This window comes from Corvus cornix, chromosome 1A, assembly GCF_000738735.6.
Source record: "Corvus cornix cornix isolate S_Up_H32 chromosome 1A, ASM73873v5, whole genome shotgun sequence".
In the NCBI taxonomy this organism is placed as follows: Eukaryota; Metazoa; Chordata; class Aves; order Passeriformes; family Corvidae; genus Corvus; species Corvus cornix.
Window position 1 is genome coordinate 40,771,021 of NC_047057.1, and position 10,771 is coordinate 40,781,791.

The 10,771-nt window shown below is 41.8% G+C and overlaps 1 protein-coding gene across 3 annotated transcripts in view; it reads right to left on the reverse strand.

Moving 5' to 3' along the window:
• Positions 1 to 10,257, reverse strand: part of SLC6A15 (solute carrier family 6 member 15) — a 37,451-nt gene extending 27,194 nt beyond the window's left edge. Inside the window, exon 1 of one of the 3 annotated variants that reach the window (XM_039571057.1) lies at positions 10,073 to 10,256. The gene's annotated coding sequence lies outside the window, so the exon portion shown is untranslated. Of the gene's footprint in view, positions 1 to 2,718; positions 2,908 to 10,047 lie in introns of those variants that run through there. The other 2 variants (XM_039571058.1, XM_010413756.4) reach the window with 2 other exon arrangements.
• Positions 10,258 to 10,771: the final 514 nt, after the last annotated feature.

Consider the following 10,771-nt stretch of genomic DNA (forward strand, 5'->3'; position numbering starts at 1 on the left):
ATACATCCACTATTTGGTCTAAAAGATTTTTATAAAATACATTTCATTCAGTTGCTAAGGGTTTTGTTTTGGTTTAGTTCCTAAAGACTGATAGGCTAATTGCTCATATTTTCATATCATAACTAGATTCTTCTTATCAGGCATAAAAGGGTATGCACTTTACATAAAATTTAGGAGCCCAACTCCATTACTTCCTGACTTAACAGGTGTGCTTGAATTTATTAAATGTATATTTTAACAGAAGTAAATTAAGTTTTTCAGACCATTTCAGAAAGTCATGCAGCAATTAAATTTTTGATACAGAGCATGTACCTAGTAGTTTAAAAGCAATGCTGACTTATTTTCTTGTTAATCTTTGTCACGGTATAATCACAGTCATAGTTTGAAAGGATAGATGCTCATCCCTTACAAGCTTTGATGCTTTAGATATTTTTAATTATTTCCTGTTTCTAAGAAACTATCTGAAATATCTGAAAAGCCAAATCCATTTTAAAAGCCTAATGTTTCAAATATGTATGTACAGAAACAAAAACGCCTGCGCTTGAATACATGTTTTTCTTCAACACAATCATTTAAAAAGACAGACTTGCTTGCAGCTGCCATACAAAAGGTAACCATAAGATTTTGGGGAGGAATGTTTTTCAGTAAATTCTTCATTAATCACATGGGATAAAACTAGTGCGTGCAAAGCCATCTGCACAGTTAAGAGTCTTAAAAGGGATTTAGATTATGTGTTAAGCTTCATGAAAGCCCTAAAGAGGGCTTCTGTAAAGAATACACAAGAAGTCTAATCAAGAACTGCTAACTTATGAGAATCTGAAATTACTTCAGGAAACATGAGACCTTACAGCTTTTGCTTATGGACTTGCTTCAACATCTGGTCCATAGAGTGAAGGCTGCATCATGTCCTGACAAAATCCCATGCAGTGGAGAACTGCAAGTTACCTTTTGCACAGTCATCGAGAGATCAAGCACCTCATGGTTGCTTCCATGCCAGACCCAAAGGAAAGACACTAAGCCACTGGAACCCAGCTCCCAGCTTATCAAGATGAGACTTCGCAGTACCAAAAATAAAACCTCTGCCACCACAAGTACTATCACCAGCCTCCTAGCCAACAGGGCAATTACCTTCTCCAATAATTTCCAAGGATTTGGAAGTTGAACTTCACTCCGGTTGCCTACTGAACTCCACTGCAACCTCTTTTCACTGATTCCCTAGACTCCAGTCACTGTCTTCTCACTTTCCCTTCTGTTACTGCCTCCTCTCAGCAACTCTAGCTCTGGCAGTCAGCCCGATTTTTTTAAGCATAGTAGAGCCTACTTGTGATCTGCTTCATGTTCACCACTATCACTGAAGGGTTCGGGGTCCTATAAACCTTCCTTCTGACATGCAGTGGGACTAGCTATGCTTTGACTGATACCAGTTCTTAAAAAAAAAAAATAAATAAATTTAAGTGTATGACCTATACAGACAACAGCAGAATAGGGGAAAAGTTGTTTATACAAGAGAGAAATCCTAATACTCTATCCTGTATATCTGGGCTAAATGAATGCCTGTGTGGGCCTCTTTTCATCTGTTCTGTCTTTTGCATTGCAGTCTTCAAAGGACTCTACTACACCCTCTTCTAGTTCATACATGATTCAGTGGCTCTTGGTTCTGACTAAGTAGAACCAAAATGCAAACTTAATACTAAGCTGAAGCATTTAAGCAGTCCAAATGGACCTTTGGGACTATAAGCCACAGAATCTGGTACTTCAAACACTACATTTAGCCACATTTCAAACTTTTTTTCCCTTTGTTCCACTGATGTAAATTAGAGAGCAGCTTCTCAGTTCCAATAATTAGTAATAAGATCAAGGATTACATTAAAATGAAACACCTGCACATGTGAAACTACATCAGTATTCATGTGTAGGTCTGAAATCCTTCTCTAACTATAGTGAGCAAGAGATTTTCAGTCAAAAAGACACAAGCCATCCATCAGTATTTAATGAAATGTTTTAAAAGGTCATACCTGTTCTAATTATTTTATATAGAGTAACTTGCAGGGCAGCAATACGATTTATTTAGAGCTCTCACTGATGAGTCAATTCCAACAAAAATTGCATCATTCTGTCCTTTCATGCATTAAACACTGCACCGGTACACTTCAGGATAAACTGGGCTTGATACTTTTACTCCTAGCACAGTATCATATCAATTTCCTTTCATTAACCTTCCACTAAGCAGTATGTTATCCATAAAACTATCACTGTATAGACTTGCAACATTTGCAGGGCTTGAGAAAATGTGGGAGGCATACTCAGCAGACTGATGCATGGTTCTAACAGTACTGCGTTATCACTGGCCAGACTGCACCAAGGATGGCAGACAGTCCTTCCGGACACATTGCAAATCCAAAGGCAGTCTCCAGCTGTCAGATTTAACAACTCTTCTCTGTATGAAAGGAGCTGGTACTAAACCAAATAAGAAGTCCTATCTCAAGAGATACTACCATCAGGTACAAATGTTTGAAGTGTGGTCCCAGCTGGTTTGTGTGAGGAGTCAGCAAGTCCATGCTCAGCACTCCCAGAACGCAGTCAGTGACATGCACAGAAGCCTCTATTTGATCCAGAACAAACCTGCACAGAAGACTGATATCAAACTACTCAGCTCAAGCTTGGTCTAGATATGAATGCTCCTGAGTGAAGTCTGAATAGGGAGAAAGAGTTACTCACCAGCACTGTTTAGCTAAACATGAACCACTGAGCAAGCTTTATTTTGTTTTTCTTTTTCCTCATCACAGTATTGAACTTGAGCACTTCACCACATATTTTCTATGTTCCCATATCATTTAGTTCGGCATTGAAGTTCATCAGCATTAAACCAGGAAATAGCACACCAAATTCTGTTAAGCACCTTCAGTTAGTTCCAGCAGTCATTACCTTCTACGCTGCCTTGAAGAGAAATACAGCACTATGTGATAAGACAGTTTATCCTAAGTATCATTTAAACACCTACAAAACAAACCACCATTTTAAAAGGATTTACAAAATTAACTACTGTTATATTAGGACTCTAAGTCCTAAATCTTGTCAGGTATTTTAAAACATTGCTATTATCAGCATCTTGGATTAAAAGTAAAATGTGTAGAATATAATTCAGCCTTATTAAAGCTGTCTGTTTGTAAGTTGGATTTTTTTTTTCTGTCTTGGATCTAGATCATGGAATTTGATCAGTTGATTTAGTTCTGGTTTCCAGGCAGGTTTCTCATCCTTTTCATGACTCAAATGATGTAACCTGTCAGATGAAAACACTGAAGGGAAATGTTTATTATCACATTTACTGGAGAATATAGTATTTCCCTGGACTTGCCAACAACTGAAATCAGCAAATAAGGATGGTATCCCTTTTCTTTTGTAAAATTCTTTTTATAAAAAAATCTACAATTACTCTTAAACTGACCTGACAAGTGTCTGTACTGTTTGAGGGAATTTAACACAATGGAAATTGATGAACAGTACACAGTTCAGTTAAAAGAACATTTAGAAAATTATTCTGCCACTGAAATAACAGCAATCAATAATCTGACTCAGCATAAACAAAATTCTGGAAAAACCCTTACTAAATCAAACATATGAGCTAGATTTTAATTATGTCTTACTAGCATTGTCCTTGATATGCTAAAATCTAGTCCTTTTGCATACTGAAAGATAAAACAGTGAGTCTTTTTTGACTTTTCTCATATCAAACAAACTGCAGATCCCAGCTTTCTCTCTCAGAACACAGTGGGAATTTTGTTATTTTTTTCCATGGAAAAATAATCAAGTCTCAATGCGCCAGCATGCAGAAGTAAAGTAACGTGATTAGACCGCCACATTACTAGCAGATTAAGCAGTAATAATCCCTTGCAACAGGGAATTCAGACCCAAATTAGCTCCCTGGGAGATCCATGCTCGCTATAGAACTTTTACTTCAGCTTCAGGCCTGCATTCAGAAATGCTGGCACAGGGAGATAAGACTTGCAATGCCTCCACTGATGAAACTCGCAAGTGTTTGCAGTAAGACCCAAAGGAACTTCATTAGTCAAAGCACCAAAAGACACATTGAAAAACTTCATTTCATATCCTTTCCTCACAATCTTTTTTGTATGGAATGCCTAGTAAGGGAGTTGTCCTGGTTCTGTTCAACATTGCTGCTCCTCCTCACCATTACACTGATAATGAATCCTATGTCAGGTTCCTTCCAATGCATCTCTATCAGACAGATCTGCATGCCAATCAATATACAGATACCTACTAGAAGAACCCTGTACTTCTGGTTCTCTCAGCTGTGTAATACCAGTGAACAACTAAAAGTTACAAGGCTGGGGATTTTCCCACCATGTACCGAAAAACAGGAACCAAAAAAACCTCACTTACAGATCTTAAAGTATAATGAGTACAGCTGCCCCACGTTCTTGGAAATTAAGCACGAGCCTCTATAAAAAGCCATTTGTAAGGCAATTTCATGTTTAAAACATCCCACAATACTATTGCAACAACTGATGTAACTAAATACTAATGAACTTCTAGCAGTGTTTTTCCAACATAAATTACAACACAATAGTTCTTACATGGCATTTCTTCTTAAAACCAGCACTCCCCTCTGAAAAGGAAAGCCAAAAATACTCCTTTCTAACACAGTGGACTTCTTTCTTTTATAATCTTATTTTTACATCTGATGAAAACACAGCAATTTGACAAAATTATTTACATTTAATTTTTAACGCCTTACAAATAATCCTCAATACCTTTTTAAGTTCAATGTTTGCCATTGAAGGGATTAAAAAGACCAACATTCTATTCTTCAGAGCACTGCGTTCTTCCCTGAGGAAGCAGTTCCATACCAACACGCTGATGTGAGGGTGGCAAAATGCAATAAAAAGCTGCAGCCAGTTCACATCACTGTAATCTCAGCTTTGAAAGTAGATTGTGCCAGTGCGGTGTACCAGTCCTGTCCCACAAGCTTGTGTCTTATGTTCCTGTTCACCAGATCTTCACCTTGACTCCCAGTGAAGAAGCTAGTATGATTAAGCAGAGGACACAGAACTAAAAGTCAGGATTCTCACCACGGTACATGCTCATAAAAGATCTTTACTGATATTCATGCTAAATGTTTCAGTCTGTATGAAATCACTGGAGGAGAATCAAATGCAAAAGTGAAGAATAGGAGCCTTTTGCACCAAAAGGAAATGTACAAAATGCATCTCCATCACAAGTCTATGGGCTAGGAAGAAAAAGCATGATGGGAACAACCAATATAGAAAACAAAAACCAAAGTTTTAGGAGCAAGGGACTGATGTGAGTCTGCAAAAAAGGAATCTCTGCAGGCAGGATGAGGGCAATCTAGTGACCATCATATTTGAGGGAAAAAGAGAAGAAGAAGACTGCAGGAGTAAACCAGGTTTCACGGGAGTACTGTGACTGTGAAGAATGGCTATCGCTGGGGGAATCTGTGTACAGATAATTATTTCAGGAAGAGTTACACTGTGTTACAGTACTCATTGCACAGACTGAATTACTGCTGCAATGCAGCATTGTGTTCTTTGGTGGAAATAGGAATACACACCATAGCCTTTTTGCCTAGTCAAGCCCATTTCCATCTACGTACTGAAGCAACCATTATGCTGCTCTTCAGCATGAACTACATGATCTAGCATTTTTCCCTATCCAGTTTAATACAGCCTGTCAGTAAGATATAGATTCAATAGGCACTTAACTCAATTGCAATTAAAGATAATTATATTCTATACAATTATACTTGCATTAGCATGTCTCAGAAAACATCACTGAAGAATGTAGAGAAATCTGTTACACATTCATGACACTGTAAAAAAAAAAGAGCTCTGTGGGCTATGGGAGACAAATGCATTAGAAGCAGTTTCTATTCTGATGTCTACAATGAAATCATTTATACTATAGCAAAAGTATTTAAAAATGCAATATGATTTAAATTCACACCTGCTGCAGATACAGGTATTTATACAGACTTCAGTGACACTGCATCTGTTTCATTTTGCTGGGTAATTTATTCTCTCTTCCTATAAAATCTTGTTCATGGCTTTATCCTACAACAAAACCCTGCACAGACTCAAATGCAGGCAATTTCTGGTCCAGATTAGTCTCCTTAAATTTTAGTTACAGGAGAATACTTCCTATAAAACAAGCACAATAAATTTACAAAACCAGCAAAGTTTCTTTCTCAGGATTGTTCGTTATCAATAGACTTGATCTTAACAGCTTGTGTAAGTACTGCCAAATCACTGGCCCATCAGAAACATCTAGAGACAGAATGTTACAACCTAGAGCTCTTGAATGTCATTTTTTCTTTTCACTGCACATAATCTCTACAGAATTTATTTGCCTTACTGTAGTTTCTCACTTCTGCATTCACAGATTTCTCAGTATTTTCTTCTCACAAATCAACTTCACCAAAATACTTCACAGACTTACAGGATGAGCTAACTGTAACCTCTTATTCAAATGGAGAAAATGCATCACTTATTCAGCAGTCTTTTTTTATATGTACTTTATTGAAGGAACAAATTCATTAGTTACCACTCCTCCAAGTGAAGTAATCTCAGCAATTATGAAGAAACTCTACCCCTGATTGGTCAAACTCAAAAGGTGTAACTACTGGCAACTTGAAACAAAATCTCCATATTCTAAGTTCACCATATAAGATACAAGAGAACCATGAGTTTATTTTACAACTTATCACACTTTTCAGAAGAGGATAAAAAAGTATATTTAATATTTCAATAAAGTTATTTAAGTTGCAAAATCAATTACTGAAAATTAGATATTACCAGATACATAGCTGCCCCAAGACCCTGATTGTCTGACCTCTGTGCTTTAGAATGGATCAGTAAGTAGATCGAGTTGTCCTTGGGAAGAATTTATGTGATTACTTCTTCCTCTGTGTTTTTTATATACAAGCAAAAAGCTGAACTGATCATATGGGTTAGCAGAAATCTTACTTCTCCTCACATCTGATTATTTAATTTCATTACATGGATCATGTTTTCAAGTCATGTTACATTAAATCCCCATGTCTTTAAAAAGAAAATTATTAATACCAATTCCAATATAGAAAATCAAACACTGTAAATGTCCTATTACAGTTTTCATCTCTTCTCCATTTTAGCTTAAGGAGAGCATACTGAATTATTAATACTGCATTACACGTTTCTGACACTTGGAATGCAAAAATATCATTTGCCAGCAGCAAGAAACTATTTTCCCAAAGTGGGAAATAGACTACTGACACCATGACTTGAGGCACTGTTGTCCACATCATTACACAAATGTTTTCTTTGCTTTCTCCCATACAAACAAGGAATCCCTAGCCTTAAGAGAGAAGGATAAGAACAGAGAGCTCTGTTTCAGAGTAGTCTTACAGGAAGCTCAGTTCAGTTATTGCCATTGCCTAATGCAACCATTCTGGCAGTTACCACTGCATTTTCACACTACTTTGTACCAGCTTGCCAGGATTTGTGCTTCCAGCTCTTCAGTGGAACAGCATTTGATTGTCATTTGTCAATGATAATTTGTTTCTTAAATTATTTGAATACATTTCCTGAGCAGTGGCAAGGTGACTGAATCAATTTTCAAGGACAAATGGAGTCGTTCAATGTTTAATCGGCCACCTGCTGACACGTCAAAGTTATTCTGCAACTGAGAATTCAGAGATCTTTAAAGTCATATGGAAAAGCTGCTACAATTGCTATGCTGATCTACAAAATTTGGGACTGAAATCTGTTCTTCCAAAATCAAGATGTATTTTGTCTTTTAAGAACTTTACTGGTGGAGATGAGTGAAACGGACAGAACAATGGGAAGTAGCTGGGAAACGGGTAAATATGTCTTTAACGTTGTGTACACTTCTGGTATACTACTCTAGAGAATTTCCAGAAAAAAATCTTCCCAAACAGATTCTACCACAAATACTTCAAGTGGTAATTCCACACCACTTGAGCAGCAACCACTCCAATAGATCTTAACAATGCAATTTAAATCAAAAGGAATAGCTGCAATTAGTAGATTGTGCTTCTGAATAAACTGTGGGGTTTTTCTGACAAATTCAGCATTTTAAAAGTTTTGTGCATTCAGCTTTCCGGACTATGAAAAAGACAACTGTAAGAATGACAAGACATGAAAGGTCAACAGGAATCAGATTATGCTGTAAAACTAGTTTCAAGATGCCTTGGCAGTTTCACACACTCAGTTTTCTATACTGGTGACACATCTGAACAGCTATGAAACGGTTTGGTTTTTCATGCACAGATCAAAACCAATGGGATTGTTTGTTCTTGAGTCTGAAGCGCAGAGCTGAGCCCAAAGGGAGTGTCTGATACACACTGAATGCAGGCTGTGATTCCACAGTTATCTTAATATGTGGTATATGTAAACAAAAATCTTGTATATTAGCCAAAACTAAATTAAGAAATCTTTCCTAAGTATTTTTCATAGTTTCCTTTCTAATGTGATGCTGATAATGGGAAATATACTAGCAAATAGAAAGAAACCGAGTATGTTTTTTAATCAAATGGAGAAAGCTGGCTGCATAATACATCCAGTGTACATTTATATGACATCAGATAACAAAATATTTGCTTCATTTATACTTTTCTTTGGAGGGGGGAAATTGGGTCCATATCCTATGGTATGCCACAGTGACACACAGATGGTAACATACTACTTAGAAATTATTAGGCTTAGAAAACAACAGTACAGCAGTGAGCTTGTGATGTAGCAATATCACACTGAAAATAAAATAGTTGATAATAACGTGGTCTTTAACAAAGAAAATAAAGTGCCATTTACTTAAATAGATGAAATCCTATCACAAACCTCATGTGTGACAGGTCGGTGTGACTGTGCAGACATATTTCAATCATCTAATTTACTTCCACAACAAAAGCAAAGCCTTGCGAAGAAATTCCAGTTCTCTCTAACACTAGCAAAATCAGAACAAAACCAGGAAATATGGGCATAGAAAATTAGAAGGATTAATAAGCAAATGGAAGAGAAAAAGAATCACTCGGAGAAAACTGTAGGTACGAATCTACCCTGTGGATATGCCGTAGTACACGGCGGGCTGCAACCATCAAAATCCTGCACAGAAAATAAATCCAAGAGGCACAAAGGTTGGGAGAAGGTCCTCATTACCATACCCACCCAAACATGGCTGACACGACACGGGCCCGCAGCAGCCCCCGGCCGCGGGGGTTGCCGCCGCCTTCGCGGGGCGAGAGGCGCGGGTGGCGCGGCGCGGGGAGGCACCGTGCGGCCCCGCCGGGCGACGCCCACGCTCCGCAGCAACAATGCGGTGCCCGGGCCCGGCCCCAGCTCCGCTGCGCCTCTGCCCGCGCCACATGGTGGGCACGGGCGCCGCGGGCCGCTCCCGATGGTACCCGGCTCCCTCGGCAGCCGGCTCAGCCCCCTCTCCCCGGGCTCATCCGCGCGGCGAGGCGCATCACCACGGTGCTCCCGGGATGGAGACAGCCCGCGCCCCCGCTCCTCCCGGAGCACGCGCTACACATGCATCTCGGATTTTTTACGCAACACACGGGAGATGAATGAAATTTCTTCCACTCGAAAAAATATATAAGTTCCTCGCCCTTCCCAGTAGAAATAATAATACTAACGCTGACTAATACAGCCCCGTACATCCTTTTAACCTATGGCCGAGTAAAACATATGGGCGGCTTCTAACCAGTGCTCGCTATTGTCTCCCGAGGGGTCGGCTCTCTCCCCGCCAGCGAGAGGCTGGCGCCAGGGCGAAAGCAGCCTCCCCGCGTGGGCTGGGGGGACCCCCTGACCCGCAGGAAGGCGGACCCCGGGCGGAAAGGAACCCCCGGCACATCCTGCCCCTTCCCGCCCGGTGACACAAGCGAGGCGGCCACGTTCCCCCCCACTGCCCCAGCGGCACGGCAGGGCTGGGAAAGCGCGGGCTGCCCCGCGCACCCACGCTCAGCGCCTCGCCGTGCCGTGCCGTACCCTGCCTCACCGTGCCGTGCCTTACCCTGCCTCACCGTGCCGTGCCTTACCTCCGCCCGCCGGCTGCGAAAAGGGAGGGCCGGGTGCCCCCGCGGGCGGGGATGGCGAGCAGGGCCGTGCGGGCACGGGGCTCAGCGGCGGGCAGGCGGCGGCAGCCACAAGTGCCCAGCCCTCACTGCGGCGGCGTTTAAAGACAGACATAAAAGCGGCGGGGGGAGAGGAAAGGGGAGGGCAGTGCCGGGCCGGGGGAGCCGCACCTCCTGACGCAGGGAGGAGCGCCCACCCACCCGCCTGCCTGCAGCAGCATCTCTCCGCCGGAGGCGGGCGGCGGGGAGGTAGAGGCGGCAGCGAGAGGGCAAGGAGGGAGGAGCTGCCGTTTCGTCGCCGCGCCAAAATCCCCCCGGCCACGCTTTGGCACCGCGGGTTCCCTCATTTTTGTCCTCATCTTCCTTCCCTGCCGCCTCCGCCCCTCCGCCCGGATTCGTGACGATGCCCAGGTCCCTTGTGCCGCTCACACGGGGTGCGAGCGGCCCGCCCTGGCTTCCTGTTGGTGGGGTAGCGGCAGACGGGCGGGGGTGGCCTCCGGGGCGGCCTGGAGGCGAGAAGTAGGCACACAGGTGGGAGCTTCCTTGGGGAACACGGAGGTTTTCCAAAGGAAGGGGGTGAGTGGGAATGAGGGGTGTGAGGAAGGAAGAGAGGTCGGTCGGAGGGAAGCAGGCAGGCCTCAACACCTGCGTGCTGGAGGCCGG